This window comes from Eptesicus fuscus, chromosome 12 (assembly GCF_027574615.1).
Source record: "Eptesicus fuscus isolate TK198812 chromosome 12, DD_ASM_mEF_20220401, whole genome shotgun sequence".
NCBI classification, from domain to species: domain Eukaryota; kingdom Metazoa; phylum Chordata; class Mammalia; order Chiroptera; family Vespertilionidae; genus Eptesicus; species Eptesicus fuscus.
Window position 1 is genome coordinate 30,910,304 of NC_072484.1, and position 16,548 is coordinate 30,926,851.

Below are 16,548 nucleotides of genomic sequence, written 5' to 3' on the forward strand. Positions count from 1 at the left end.
GGACAGAAGACAAATCTTAGAGACCCTGAGAATGTGGGTAAGACTGTTTAGTGAGGCACTCAACTCGTCACAAGCCACCAGGTGTTCAACATGAAAGGATGGTGACAGTTGCATGTGAAGAAGGTGTCGATACTCCGTAGAACACAGCAATGTAAGACCAAGGTTATAAACCCCTAAACTTTTCTAACAAGAGAATGACTGTGTGTGTGTGTGTGTGTGTGTGTGTGTGTGTGTGTGTGTGTGTGTGTGTTGGTGTTTGTTTTTTTATGTACTTTGTTCTGAGCAGGTAATTAGCAAGTAAATGATGGAGCATATCAATTCAGGCATCCAGAAGAAAACATCCTTTTACTCAGAAATCTTATCCTACCCATGACTTGAAATAAGTACCAAGTAATGCATCTAAATTTTCCTCCCTTGGATCAAAGAACAGGAACCTGGAGAGCAGAACCATAGCAAGGGTCATGGCAGGAGCAGCGGCGGCCCACTGGCTGTTGGTGTCTGTCAGGAAAGAGCAGAGGGTAGTGACAATCCAAGTGAAAACACAGACAAACATATCCTGGAATGCTGCTCAGCAATAGGAGGGACGAAACGGCCAGCACACCCGGTGATGCCAGAGTCTCACAGACATACTGAGTAAATGAAGGCAGACTTACCAAAGAGTACCTTCCATGTGATTTTTTTTTATCGGAAACTCTAGAAAATACGTCTAATTCAGCTAGAGTGATAGAAATCAAATCAGTGCTTGTCTGAGGCCTGTGATGGAGAGAATTGACTGGGAAGGGGCACAGGAGGGTTTTGGGGGTGATAGAAATGTTCTTTACCTTGGCTGTGGTTACATGGGTGTATATATTTGTCAAAACTTATGAAAATGTAACTTTTAAATTGATACATTTTGCATAAATTGCACCTTAAAAAGTTCATTTAAAAATATATATGGTTTTCAATTTTCAGACAAGATGGAGTAAATGGGTTTCACCCTATTCCTTCTACTTATTACGAGTAAACATTTGATAAAATACATAAAGCAACTATCAGGGTACTCTGATATTGGGAAAAAGAAGGTGGACTGGCGAGGCAATTTGGTTCTCAAGGGATGACCTAGTCAGGGGTCTTCAGGAGCTTTACTTTGTCCTGTATCCCAGCCTGGGCACTAAAGAAAGCCATGACCCAAAACTACCACCAGGCACAAAGTCCCAATGAAAGCCTGTAGGAAGCGGTTATAGGGTTAAGCCTTGGACTGACCTGCTGGCAAAGTCACAAACAAGTCCCAGCTTGGAGGGCACAGTCCTCTAAGCATAATTAAGCCTGGTCCTGTGACTGCTCCCTAGATCTTTCCTGGGTAGCTAGTGGGCTGTGGGAGGGGCAGCAAGTGCTACCAAAACAAGTGAAACCTACAACAACATTGTCGATTACCTTGTTTGTCCCTGATTATAAATAAAGTCTCAGCTTTGCAGTCTGGATCTGTTCTGTGGCCTCAGCAAGGCACAGAAGATCCACCTAGACCCAGCTTTTTCTCTTTGTCTATCATTTCTCCATCCTTCGTCACCCCCGCTCAGGCTCACCGAACCCTTGGCTGTGCTGGCGCAGCACAAAGCCTGCTTTCTTACATTAGAGGGCTGGGGAAGGACAGCAGTTAAGGACAAGTCTTTTTCCAATACTCGCTCCTCTCCAGGCAAACACCATGAAAGAAGGCCTTCCCTCTCCCAGCAGGCTCTGCAGAGACTATGGTGTGAAGCTTGTCAGCTATCCCTTCTGTGCACTAATGTGTGAGCAGCCACCCCCTCCCTAACAGGGATGACTGTGATATGGAACTCTATCGGCTCCACTTTGCCCTAATGTGCTCAGAGGGAGTACTCTGGAGACTGAAGGGGAGCCTTGCCACGATCCTTGCCCTGTACTAAGCAAAGGTAACAATGAGGCAGCACCCACTCCCTCACAGCTTGAGTGCATGGGGAGGGGTACAGAGAAGAGGGAGCTGCAGAAAGAGATTCTTTCCATTTGTGTATGAAGACCAGGCCACCACCCCAAGTGACCTATGTATGAAACCCACCAGATTAATATAGCAAAAGCTTTGAGAACTGAACTATGAGATGGAACACTGTGTGATTTCAGATTGGCCTCTGGGTAGCACACAAGCAGGGCAGACCAAAATAGCACTGACTTTGAAACTAAATTGATATTCAAACTCACAGAGCACAAAAGTGAGCCATGGTGTGTGCATTCTGAACTTAAACAGGTTGAATGCATGCTAAAATAGAAGATTTATAAAGGAACCAGTCTCATAACATAATACCTAAAAAGTCCAGAATAAAATTACTGCTTATACCAAAACCCAGAAAGTCTCAACTGGAATGAGAAAGGGCAATCAACAGATGCCAGCGTCAAGATGACATAGATGTTGAGATTATCTGACAAAGATTTTAAAGCAGCTATCACAATAAAAATAAAAAAGAAATTTTACAAAACTTCAACAAGCTTTAACTACAAGTGTTTAAGCTATAAACACTCTTTTTGTTGTTTGTTAATCCTTATCTAAGGATACTTTTCCATTGATTTTTAGAGAGAGTGGGAGGGAGGGGGAGAGACAGAGAGAGAAACATTAATGAGAGAGAGACACATTGATTGGTCGCCAACTGGGCCAGGGATTAGGTGGAGGATCGAGCCTGCAACCAAGGTACGTGCCCTTGACTGGAATCGAACCCAGAACCCTTGACTCCATGGGCGGGTGCTCTGTCCACCAAGCCAAACCAGCTAGGGCTACTATAAACACTCTTAAAACAGAAAATAGAAGGGTTCAGCAAAGAAATAGAAGATATAAAGAAAAAATGGAAACAAAAATAAAAGATGGAAGTTGTACAACTAAAAAGTACAACAAATAAAAAATTTATTGGATGGGCACAGAATGGACAAGGCAGAGGAAAAAAGCAAGGAACTTGAAGATAGACCAACAAAATTTATACAACCTGAACAGATAAACAATTTATACAAAGGAACAGAACTTCAGGGCCTGTAGGCAGTACCAAAATACATTTATGTCATTGGAGTACCAGAAGGAGAGGAGAAAGAGTGTAGTGTAGAAAGAGAGCCCGGCTGGTGTGGCCTCAGTTGGTTGAGGGTTCAATTTCCAGTCAGGGCACATGCCAAGGTTGTGGGCTTGATCCCCAGTAGGGGGTGTGCAGGAGGCAGCCGACTAATGTTTCTTATGGGTGCTTCTATCTTCCCTCTCCCTTCCTCTCTAAAAAAAAAATTTAAAAAAATGTATTTTTAAAAATTATAGATAGATAGATATAGATATGGAAAGAGAGCAGAGGTTCTAGGTAGATAACGATGTCACCTTTTAACCAACCTCAGCTGCAGCACAGTCCACCAGAAAGGAGAGGGCTGAGTGACAGGATTGAAAGAAGAGGTCATTTTGACCCCTGGCCAGCACTCTGGGGCCTCTGTAACAGCTGGACACTGGGAATGCTGGGAAAAGAGGTGGCCACAGTGGAAGCCAAGAGACAACTCCAATGGCAGGGTTGTTGGGAGTTGGAGATGTCCAGAGCTTCGGAGAACAGCCTCTTCATGTAAGGGGCCCCTACAGAACATTAAAGGCAGCTGAAGAGAGAGGGAGAGAGAGAGAGAAACATTGATGGGTTGCCTCCCGTACATAGCCCAATGGCGGATCGAACCCGAGATCTGAGTATGTGCCGTGACCAGGAATCAAGCCTGAAACCTTTTGGTGTATGGGACGACGCTACAACCAACTGAGCCACCCGGCCAGGGCTGGCCGTTATTGTTACTACTCATTTTACTTTGTGATTAATAAGGACAATAATGATGCTGTGTGGGGAGGGACAGAAAGCAGCTGCTGCCTGAAGGCTAACTCCGTGTCAGGTTGACTTCACATGGACCTCTGAGAGGGGCTTTTGTAGTCCATTTTTCAGGTGAGAAACCAAGGCTCAGTGAAGGGGGGAAATGAACGCAGGATCACACAATAATTGGCAGGTGGAGGATTCACGCCCAAAGTCGGCCTGACTCCAAAGTGCATGTCTGAAATGCTCGCAAGTGTTGAGATCCTGCCTGAGCAAGGCACAGGGATATGGGCCGGCTGGTCAAAGGGGGCTTGGAGGATGAGGTGCTGGGAGGGATGTCTACAGGGGAGGACAGTGAAGCTTGAGGACCATGTGAGGAGTCAGAACGGGGGCTCCAGCTTGAGCCCTGTCACTTCCCGGCTGTAGTTTTCAAAGGCCCAAGATTCCATAGATAAGACTAAGACAGTGGTCTGGGCAGTGAGCTTGGCTGGTAAGTATGACCTTTCCCAGCCCCTGGCTGGAAGTCTGATGGCTGATGGTTAAAAACATAAACCTGGACTGGCTGGTGTGGCTCAGTGGTTGAGCGTCAGCCCATGAACCAGGAGGTCATGGTTCAATTCCTAGTCAGGGCACATGCCTGGGTTGTGGGCTCAATCCCCAGTGTGGGGCATGTAGGAGGCAGCTGACCGATGATATTCTCTTATTGGCTAGAGGCACAGTGCACAAAATTCTTGCAAAGGGGGTGGAGAGGAGGAGGGTGTCCGTTAGCCCAGCCTGCACCCTCTTGCAGTCCAGGAGCCCTCGGGGGATATCTGACTGCCGTGGAGGTGGGAGAGGCTCCCACCACTACTGCTGCGCTCGCTAGCTGTGAGCCCAGCTTCTGGATGAGTGGCACTCCCCCTGGCAGCGCCCTGACCACCAGGGGGCACCTCCTGCGTTGAGCGGGATCGGGCCAAAACTGGCTCTCTGACATTCCCTGAGGGGTCCTGGATTGCAAGAGGGCGCAGGCCAGGCTGAGGGATCCCACCCGTGTACAATCGAGGCCAGGGAGGGCTCCAGGGCATGTCTGGCCCGTCTTGCTCAGTCCTGATTTGCCAGACTCCAGCAGCAAGCTAACCTACCAGTTGGAGTTTCTGCCCCCTGGTGGTCAGTGCACGTCATAGCAAGCGGTTGAGCGGCCTTAGCATATCATTAGCATGGAATGCTTTGGTTGAATGGACAACTGGACACTTAGCATATTAGGTATTTATTATATAGGATGTTTTTACCTCTCCCTCTCTCTAAAATCAATAAAAACATATTAAAAACACACACCCATAAACCTGGCTTGGAGTCCCAGATCCACAACCTCCTTCCCAGATAAGTGACCTTAGACATACCACTTCTTTTCCTTAACCTCAGTGTCCTAAACCATAAAGTAGGGTCATCATATTGACCTCAAAGGGTAGTTGTGATAATTAAATACTAATCCAGATATTTATTGAATAATTCTTATATGCCAACACTCTTCTAAAAGTTCTCATTAAAATTAAATCTTCCCAACCACACTATGAAGCTATTATTGCCATTTATAGGTATGACAATTGAGACCAGAGTCATGATGTCACTTGCCCCACCCCATACCTCTGTTCTGCTTAGCTCAATGCCTGACTCACAGGAAAAGGTAACCATGATCATAACTAGTTCTGATACACTTGCCCCACACACATCTTAACGTTTCTGGAATCAGGATGTGCCCCACCATTGATGTGGAAGGAACATGTCAGCCAGCAGGCGGAGGGTGACTTAGTCATTGTCTGCTGTCCAATTGCCTGGATGGAATTTTACCAGATCTCAAATATTGCATAAAATTACTTCTAAAATGATGCCACTTGAGAATAAAAGGTTATTGAGCGTATGGAAGGCTATCACTGGCCAGGCAATGCAATTAGAAGTGAAAATCGCCAAATTCAACCAAGGAAAGTTTAGACTCTAAATGTGAAGAATTTTGATCAAATCACCAATGGACATATGTTGTACAACTTTATAAGTACTAAAAACATAACCAATGTCAGTTATTTATTTCTTTGTTTGTTTCCTAACCTGGGGCTATTTTTTCATTGATTTTTAGGAAGAGAGAGAAATATTGATGTGAGGCAACATGGGTTCGTTGCCTCCTGCACACACCCTGACCAGGGCCTGGGCCTGGGAGGAGCCTGCAACCCAAATAAGGTGTCGAGCTCTTGACTGGAATTGGACCCAGGACCCTTGGGTCCTCAGGCCGATGCGACATCCACTGAGCCAAACCGGCTATGGTCAGTGTTAGTTTTTTATAAGGGCACCGCTGATATGCTTATTTTTTCATCCAAAAGTTGTTATTAAATAGACATATTTTCCTTTTAAAAACCATCTTATAGCCTTAGCCAGTTTGGCTTAGTGGATAGAGCGTTGGCCCAAAGACTGAAGGATGTCAGGTTCAGTTCCGGTCAAGGATACATAACTCGGTTACAGGCTCGATCCCTGGCCCTGGTTGGGGCGCATGGGAGAGGCAACCAATTGATGTGTCTCTCTCACATCAATGTTTCTTTCTTTCTTTTTCTTTTTTTTTTTAATATATTTCACTGACTTTTTACAGAGAGGAAGGGAGAGGGAGAGAGAAACATTGATCAGCTGCCTCCTGCACACCCCCCACTGGGGATGTGCCTGCAACCAAGATACATGCCCTTGACCGGAATCGAACCTGGGACCCTTGAGTCCACAGGCTGACGCTCTATCCACTGAGCCAAACCAGTTAGGGCAACATCAATGTTTATTTCTGCCTTTCACTCTCTCTAAAAATCAATGCAAAAATATCCTCGGGTGAGGATTAACCAAAAATAAATAAACAAATAATAAAAATCTTATAATTGATGATGCTATAAAGTCAAGCAAAACAGTCAAGACTCTTGGTTGTGAGCAACAGAAAACCTATTTCCAACTGGCTTAAGTGAAAAGGCATTTCATTGACCCTTTTTTTTTTTTTTCATTTCATTTCATTGACTCTTGAACTTGAAAAGCGTAATAGCTAGATGGGAGGGATAAGGCTATATCAACAGGTCCTGATCTCCCCGCCCCCAGCTCTGCCTTCTTTCCAACATCTCGGTTCCCATGGCTGCCAGCAACTCCCGCCCCCAACCCTGCCGGGTTTGATGCTTCCAGACTTATCTACAGTGTTTCCCCATCTTGTGGTTCAAAGCCAAAACCCACCAGCTGGCTGGCTGTCACTGGAAGTCCTCTGTGGGAGGAGCTTGGCTGGAGCAGTTTGATTGGTGGCGGGAGGGCTGGTCTTAAAGCTTCATTAACATAATCAGCACCTTATTTTATCTAGATGGTGCGTCTTTTTTGGGTGATGGAGAGGCTTTTGATGGAGATTTGAAGGGGTTAAGCACCCACCAGCTCACCCCTTGGTGCCATTCTCGTCATCACCAATTTAAATTAGAGGAAGCATGGCGCTGGGTTTAGGAAGCTCAGTCAGCCACTGGGGCAGCTGTGGTACTGAGCAATCCAGGCAGCACTTTGTTGACAACTATATCCAGCTCTTGCAGAATACATACACCCCATTCTCCACACACCATGTGAGGTCTCTCCAGGTACAAGGTGGGCACCATGGCTGAACAGTTTGACTGCCTCCAATGCAGAGGAAGCGGTAGGGGAGAAGGATGGCCACCACTCCTGCCCGAAGTGCTCTGGCAGGTTGTGTGTCAGCACCTGTGTGGAATGCCACCAGCCCGTCAGCGCGACTCCAAGGAGGTGCATTGTAAGAACCGCCTCGGCTTCCGTTGTGCAAGGTGCCTTCAGCCATTGGCCAGTGAGACCTCTGTGGCCAAGGACAAGATCCTGTGCTACAAATGCACCACGTTGGGAGGACTTCCCCAAGTGCAAGGGCTGCTTCAAACCAACTGTGGAACGAGTCAAGGGGACCCTCTGGCACAAAGACTGCATGCGAGTCATTGGGCCTGGAAGCTTCTTCCCTAGTGGGGAGGCCTTGTACTGCATGACTTGCCACAGGGCCAACTCTGCCAAGTGTTGCATGAAGAGCAACAAGGGTTGCTTCTGTCCTAAGCCCTTCCTTTGTTTCCCTGTGCCCGGCTTTAACAAACATGCTCCCAAAATCACAGGGACTCATATTGTGAAATCTTTCCTGCATGAAGTCAAGAATCCATGCACTACTGGCCGGCCCTAGGCAGACCTGCTCCCAGCCCGGGCCCTTTCTGGTGACACATGGACAAGATTTTCCCAGCCTGGTAGGATTTTTAGACAAGGGTGATAACTAAGGACAATATTTATGACAAAGAAATCTGTCAATGATACAAGTGAAAAAGGGAAACTGAGAAAGTATATACAGCGTGAGTGTGTGTGTGTGTGTGTGTGTGTACGCACGTGTGTAAAATTTACAGTGGTTTAGAGCATTGGATCTGGAGCTAGAGTGCTCAGATTCAAATCTTGCTTTCACCTCTTATCTGGGGCATTTTACTTAAACTCTCCATACCTCAATTTCTTCATCAGTAAATAGGGCTAAAATACGTATAAGGCAAGGATTCCATGGGATAATCCATCTAAGGTGTTTAACTCAGGTCCTGGTGTTATCGGTGGAAGTAGGGTGTCCATGGGTGGAAGTGAGGGGATCCCTTTCCCCACTGGGTGCTGGAGGTTGGGTTCTTATGATACCTTGAGAAAAAGACTTTTCTAAGACTTACACGATGGAATGAATGATTTTTATTAGCATGGAGTTACATACCTCAGTTTCAAAAGTCCCGTTTCCCTTAATCCAGCCTGGAAGAGGTGAAGCTGGGGATTCAGCAGAGCTAGAAGCAAAGCCAGTGTGCAGGGTTTCTGTTCCCTGGTGGAGCTAAGTCTGGCACAGAATCAGGCTAGTCGCAGTCCATCAAGTGCATTACGTGCGGGGGTCCACGTGGCTGTGGGCTACATGGGCAAATGCAGAGCGTGAGAGCCCTGCAAGCCAGGCGTCAGGTGAGCAGCAAGAGATAAGGGGCAAGAGGCCTGGAGAGGGAACTCGCTTTGTTTAGGAGCTTGAGAGTCTCAGATTTCACGCTCTTGCAGTGGCCACGCTTATTCTGGCCAATGACCTGCTCCCAGGTGTGACTGACAAGTAATCACCTTTCCTAGTCATTCAGACCTTACTGGGCATGCCTACACTATTCAGCCTTCCCTTTGTTCCTTTTCTGTTAATTAATAACTGGGTTCATTACAACGGTATATTGGCATGCAGTAAGTGCTCAGACAATGTTAGTGGTTAATCTTGTCAGTCTCCTGTGCAGGGGCCTCATTCCCAGTCTCCTACAGCCGGCTCCACCCTGCTCCGGAACCCAGCACCCCTCTGCCGCTGGCTGCCCATTGTTCCTGCCTTCCTGCTCTGGCTGCTCCAAGAATCCTGTGGGAGCAGCTCCAGCCCAGGCTGGAAAAGCACCGGCTCTGGCTGCCCCTCCCCCTCCTTTATGGGCCTTCAGCCAGGCCTCTCCCGCCTCCAGCACCCACCTGGGGAGGGAGGGGAGAGGGTGAGAAGCGGTGTGTGAGCACTAGACTGCGCGTCCTGGGGCCTCAGTTTCCTCTCTGGAAAAATAGAAAACCTCACAGGGCCACCTAAGGGTTCAACGAGACCACACGTGCAGGAGGCTGAGCCCCATGCCTGGCTTCCCACCGTGAACACCTCTGTTCTCAGAGGTATTGTCTCACTCAGGTCAGCTTTCAGAATGCGGCTCCCAGCCCCCAGTGTCTGGGCCTGAATGGATCAGCTGCCTCTCCCTGCAATCGCCCCTCCACCAGCACCAGGCGAAAAGTGGGTGAAAGGGTTGGGCAGCTTTCCCAGGCTGGCAGGCAGAGAGAGAGACGGGGTCTGGAGTCCTTGCATCCTGGCTCTGCTACAGAAGTGCTGTGTGACCTTGTGCAAGGCCTTCCCCCTCTGTGCCCCTGTTTCCTCCCTCTCCTGGCTTAGGGAGGCAGGTGTGGCTCCTCCGCCTGGCTGACCCACCGGCTGGTTGGGTTACTCTGGCAACGTTGACCCTTCCAGGGCTCAGTGTATCTGCAAAATGGAATGCCCAGGGAGATGAATGAGAGGACTCCTGGTCCCCCATTTCTCTGTTCAGAGGAGGAACTGTGCCACCCAACTGGGGCAGGCTAGGTGAGGCTTCCGGAGAGTAAATCTGAGCCTTAGCAGCATGTCTTCCTGTGCTGGGCGGGACCAGGCCAGGCATTGGATATGCTTTCTCCTCATCCCGATCCCCGGAAGCAGAGAGAGCAGAGCCTCTGTGTCCACAGGCTGGCTCTGGCATGCCATGGACACAGGGCAGCGTGCCCATGGTGCGAGCGAACCCCCTGTCAACAGAGGGAGTTTTACTCAAGATCTCAGGGGAAGGAACTGGGGCTTAGACCTCACATCACAGCTTCAAAGCTAACCCTGTTGTCAGAATAACTTTCCCTGGAGATTACTGTATCTACTGGCCTCTCCCCATCACGCGGCCTTCCTCCCCGTTCCCCTCTTTTTTGCTCCCTAGTCTATGGACTGCTGCAGGAACCCCCACATCTTCTGTTGCACAGAACAATTGATCTCTTAACAGTTTTGATGGAGACAGGTGTGAGGGGCTTGGATGCTCCCAGATTCTCCATCCACCCTCTCAGAGCCCTCTCAAATAAAGGCACCCCCAAAGACATCTTAGGAATGTATTGTGCCTCAGTAAGCACACACTGCCTTGGAAAAGCCCCCTCCAGCCTGTGTCCTCCAAGCCCCTCTTCGCCAAGCTCCTGCTTTCAAATGTGTCCACCCGATTTCATCAACGGGCTCAGCAGGGCAAAGGCTTTCCACCAAAAATACCGCCTTCTGTGGAAGGCTGCTTGGAGGATCAGGCACGTTTCCCCATGCTGCTCACCTGTTTCAACGAATCTTCACTGAAGTTCCTCAGGTCAGGAAACACTGTCCCGATTTGACAGCAGTGGAGCCTCGGCTCCTGGCCAGCTTGGTGGGTAGGACTGTCGGGCATCACAGCCCCAGCTCTGGAATGCCAGCTGTCCTTTCTTCTCCTCAGCACTCTCAGTCCCAGGTGGGCCCCAGCAGGCTCCACCGCTGGACACAGCTGCCCCCCCTGCCCCCTGCACAGGTGCAGGGCAGACCCTGATCAGAGGCCTGAGGTCATCATCAGTGCCATTCTCCATATTATTTCCTAAGCTCTGCCCTCAGGCATGTGGTGGGATGGCATATCTCTGCACCCTTGTGACTGGGTTGGGGTCATGTGACTAGTCCTGGCCAAAGAAGTACGAGAAGTGACATCAGTCCCCTCGGCCTGGAGCCTTTCATTGCCAGGTGAAGACCCTCTCCCACTGCGGAGGCTACTGGTAGCCTCTGAGAGAGGTGGTGGCTGCAAAGCACCCTGGGCCCTGGAGTGAGGAGCCCTGAAGAGCCCTGCCAGCCCCCCGCGGGGATGTGGTGTGTGTAGCAAATAGCTTCATGCAGCGTGACCCAGCCTACCTTGCCTAGTCCACATCTCCAGGAAGCAAAACCCAGGCGGGAGCTGAGAGGTGGCCTGGAGGACCTTCTGCCCCTGGAGACCTGTTTGTATTCTTTTAGGAGGTGGCCAGTCAGGTACAGCACCGAGGAGAGGCTCAGAACAAGTTTCTTATACTCTCAGGTCCTAGGGACAGGAGGCATGCGTGCCACTCAGGGCCACATGGTCTCTGCTGCAGGGGGCCCGGCCACCGCACTGGGAGAAATACAGGATCCGGGGGATAGAATGGAGAAGGTGATTACTTCTAGAGTAACCATCTCAGGGAGAGTCCAACCTAAACTTAAGGTCCAGAAAGGATGCAAGTAATTTCTGTATGTCTGATCTTCTACCACATGAAGGACAGTAATGGATAGTTTTCTCACTTGGATGATGCAATAATCCAATAACATGGATGGAAATATAATAGTTTAAATGTAACTAGCACGTCCCCTGAGCCAGGTATTAAGCGAGAGTACTTTATTTGTGCTAATAAATACAAAGTGAAATTTTCCCCATCTCACAGGTGAGGAAACTGAGGCCCAGAGAGCGCATTTGCCCAAGGTCACATAGCCTAACAGTAAGGATTTGAGCCTAAGCTGTGCCCCCTTCAGGATGTCACGTCAGGGTATTGTGAGGGCCTTAGAGGTCAGGGTCTCTGGCCAGTGCCTGCACTACCAGGCAAGGGGCTGAGGTGCTGGGTGGGGCTAAGTGGGGTACAAGTGTGAGGAACTGTCGGACACTAGCCCGCTGGGCGTCTGACTCGGCTACCACCTGGGACACCTGGGACTCAGCCCTCCTGGAGCCCAGGCAGCTCCGTGCGATTTACAGTCAAACTTCCCCCTCGGGCTGCATGGTCCAGACAAGGTGCTTCACTCTCTGAGTCTGGGGCTGCTGTGAACCACAGAGGAAACCGGGTTATGCCCCAGGCCCAGCAGAGCACCCAACATGGAGAAGGGCCAACCAACGACCTCTTCCTGTTACCATCATGCCGCGGTGAGGATACAGCCACGGTGACAGACCATCCAGATCCACGCAGAGGCAGGAGTGCACAGCTGGTACTTCTCTCTGCCCAGTACCCTGCTGCAGGTAAGACCATTTTCACTTGAACCAGATAACTTGTATTTCTGTAGCTTATAGCTGGACTGATTCTATGAGGAAGTCAGAAACTAACATTTATTGAGCGCCAGCTGTGTCCTAGGTACTGTGTATGACTAATTCATTTAATCCTCAAGATAAGCCTGTAAAGCAGGTCCCAACATCCCCATTTGTAGATGTGGAAACCGTAGCTCGGAGAGGTTTCGTAATGGGCAACGTCATAGATCTGGGCCTCAGATTTGATGCTGCAGCCCCGCCCAGCCCATCTTTTATCTATTTATTTAAAATATATTTTTATTGATTTCAGAGAGGAAGGGAGAGGTAGAGAGAGAGATAGAAACATCAATGATAAGAGAGAATCATTGATTGCCTGCCTCCTGCAGGCCCCACACTGGGGGTCGAATCCAAAACCCGGGCATGTGTCCTTGACCAGAATTGAACTTGGAACCCTTCAGTCCGCAGGCTGACACTCTATCCACTGAGCCAAACCTGCTAGGGCCCAGCCCATCTTTTAAATAAGGGAGCCATTAAGTTTATCACTGTGGTTGATTTTTCTAGGAGGGGTATTTCTTCATTCAGTAAGTACTTACTGAGAGCCCACTGTGTGTGAGGCCCTCGGGCAGGGGTGGGAACATCTGGCCCTTGGGCCGAATAAGACCCAGGAAATCATTTGGTCTGGCCCTGCTAAGGCATTAGGAGTGAGTTAATTAAATGTTTGACCAAATATAGCAGGCTAATTTTTAAGTTGATAATTTTGTTTGGCCTGCAAATGACGTTATAAATATCCAAATGTCCCTTGGCAGAAAAAAGGTCCCTCCCCCAGCCTTAGGACTAAGAGCCTCCCTCAGGGACAAGCCCCTGAGCACCCACCAGGTGGCACAGAGGTTTCACCTCAGGGGCGGAATCCCGGTGGAGGTAGCCGTCTTTGACTTTATCGTGAGAGGAGTCTGAGCCACCCCTGGGCTCAGCAGGGAGGACAATCCATGGCTGGTTACTTAGGTCTGACAAGGGTGCTGTTAGGGAGTTTCTGATTGTATGCTGCATATTAGATTCCCGTTTTAGACTTTTGAAGATTGTTCGTACAAATGTGTAAGAAAGCAGAAATATCTCCTGGTCAGAGCACAGTTTCCAATTTTATTTTGAATATAGTTACTGTAAACCTAATTACTAGGCTCTGCCTTCAAGGAACTTAGGGTCTAGTTGGTAGCCTACAGTACACATGAACAATAAGAGGTGATTACTATCAAAGAACAAACTGGAAGGTCTGATCCAGCCCTCAGAGGTGGGACAGGCCACATGATGGGGGTGACCGGGAAGCTTCCCGGAAGAGGAGCTCAGTGGATTTGGCTGGGTGGAGTGGGGGAGGGGGGGAGGCATTCCAGAAGCAGTAGCACAGGCAAAGGTATGGAGGTATGAGGTGGGAATTGGACTGGAGGGAATTCCCGCCTGGCTAGGTGGAGGTGCTGGGGAGACAAGGCTGGAAAGGTATAAATGAGTGTGGGGAGGTAGGCCATGTGGCCTCAATGTGAGGTCGGGGAGTTTGTCTTACCCTAACCCACCCTCGTTTGACCCTTCAGTAGTGGACCACTAAGGCCTTTGAGCAAGGTCATGCCCAATGAAAGATACTTGTTGGTGGCTGAAATAGGGATGCTAGAGATGGGAGGTGGCTAGCATGCTATGGAACATGTACGTGGGGGTTCGGGGACCTGGGTCCCAGTCCTAGATCTATACCGAGGTGCTGTGTGACCACAGGCAAGTCCTTTGCCCTTCTGGGCTGGTTTTCCTCCATCTTCTCTTAAAGGCCCTTTCAGACCATGACTAAATGAATTGAGGTGTGTGTGTGTGGGGCGGGGAGGGGGGGCAGGAGTCAGATCTCTATTGGTTTAGTCAGGATCTGTATTTCCTACTTTTCTTTGGCCTTGAAGACCTGGCCTAAGGTGGCCCATCACCCACGGCTTCCTTCATGCTTCAGGACCATGTGGCACAGCCCTGGGTGTGTCCACACTTCAGCTTCAAGCTGCATTTGTCTCACGGAAGAGAAAACGTGACCTCGGAGCCACTTTCCCGGTGTAACCAGGAAAGGGGCTTCGCTGCTCGCACCTGCTCTCAGGGATGAAAGGAGCCATGGACAGATACCTTCCAAGCACCTGGGGCAGGATCTGTAGTTCCACAGGCAGGACTGGAAGGCACTTCCAAGCCCGTATGTAGAGAATCTTTATGAGTTTATCTGAGCCAAACTGATGACAACCGCTGGGAGGCAAAATCTCAATGGATCGAGAAAATGCTCTGGAGAACGGCAGCTTATGTTATACACTGGGATAAAGGGAGAAGACGGAAGGAGGGTTCCTTGAAATCCATTAGTGGTAGATGAAGGAGGCAGGAGAAAGCAAAGTGGGGAAATCTCTGGGGTTGGATAAAAAGGCAAAACAGAGAAACGCCTATTGGTGCTCACCTTGGTGGGTACAGGATAGTTAATGAACATTTACAGCACATCGAGAGGGTACGCCGGGAGGGTACGCGGAGCAAGGTAACAAGGAGCGGTTCCGTGATCTGCTCTGGTGCAGGCAGTTGTGCCTTGATGGGTCTGGAAAAGGTTCCTCTGACATTTCAAAGGTATGCTCCCTTAGTGTGAAAAGACAATAGACAGGCTCATTAAGGTAAAGATCCACTTTTTAAAAAAAATTATTTTTATTTTTATTGATTTCAGAGAGGAAGGAAGAGGGAGAGAGAGAAATACCAATGATGAGAGAGAACCATTAATCGGCTGCCCTCCACACGCCCCCTACTGGGGATCGAGCCCGAAACCCGGGCATGTGCCCTTCACTGGAATCGAACCCGGGGTGCTCACCAGGGTTCAGTCTGCAGGCTGATGCTCTATCCACTGAGCCAAACCAGCCAGGGCTAAAGATCCACTTTTGTCCAGGAAGATACAGGCCTAGGATGTGACTCCAGCCCCGCCCCCCCCTCCCGCCCCATGACCCTCTTTCAGTTAGGAATTTCAGCATTCAGAACCTCCTCGTGGTGGTTACTTTCGGCTTCTGAGTTTGTGAAGCCACCAGGCAGGCCTCCCTGAGCTTGTCAGGGTTGGTATGTGGCCCCCTTTCCGTCCACTGCGCTCAAATTATGACAGCTGCTTTTCTTGCTGTTGTCTCTTATGTTTCCTGTGGGGCTCTCGGCTGTCAGCGCCTCAGAGGGCAGCAGCTATCTCCTCCAGGGGCCGAACCCCAACGGGGCCCCTGGTCAGGGTCTGACGCCGAGGCTAGTGCAGCTCCACCCAGGCTTGTCATGGGGATTGACCTGGACCTGCCCGGCCCGGTGAGCAGCCCTGATACTCACCCCACCCTGTGTGGGTGCCCTGCGTCATTCACATGGGACTGCCCCGCACACAGGTCCCCAGTCCCCTCCCGGGCACCAAGTGTGACAGGCACTTCGGTACAACTAAACACCAGGAACTAAACAAAACGTGTCCTCCTTTCTGTTTCATTCTATATGATTATTTTTGGGGATACGTAACGCATTGAAATGTTTCAAAATTTAAAAGGCACCAAAATACGTGCTATAGAAAAGATCCCCTCCTATCCCAGCCCACAACCAATCTAAATTCCTTTTTAAAACAAATGTAATTTGCTTCCTCTTTGAAAAACCATAAGCACTCAAAGCAAAAACTAACTTCAAAGCAAAACAAAACTCCACCACCTTAGAATATACACGAAAGTACAAACCAAAAACCCCACCCACCATCCAGATTGACAGCATTTTAGTATAGGCCCTCCCAGACCGTTTTCAATGCACATCCACTTTTCAAAACAATAAAAACAAATCACAGGAAGAGTGTCACAGTCCTGGTCCTGCCAGCATCTCAGGGACATTTCCTCCTGGCTTCTTCCTTAAACAACTCTGATAGCTGTGTCGTCGTCCGTAGGTAAGGTACTGACTTATTTAACCAGACCCAATGATGGGCATTTGGGATTTCTAGATTTGCCTATTATAAGCAAAATGGTGATGGGCCCTGAGACCTCATTGCCTACTTGTTTGTTTATTTATTTATTTTTAATATATTTTTATTGATTTCAGAGGAAGGGAGAGGGAGAGATAGAAATATCAATGATGAGAGAGAATCACAGATCAGCTGCCTCCTGCATGCC

At 49.1% G+C, this 16,548-nt stretch overlaps 1 long non-coding RNA gene across 1 annotated transcript; it reads right to left on the reverse strand.

The window, feature by feature from the left end:
* Positions 1 to 481: 481 nt before the first annotated feature.
* On the reverse strand, positions 482 to 14,990 carry LOC129150975 (uncharacterized). Its single transcript, XR_008557769.1, has 3 exons — positions 14,856 to 14,990; positions 8,551 to 8,735; positions 482 to 498 (listed from the first exon to the last, which is right to left on the reverse strand). It is a non-coding gene; the product is annotated as an uncharacterized LOC129150975 (long non-coding RNA).
* Between the last annotated feature and the right edge of the window lie 1,558 nt (positions 14,991 to 16,548).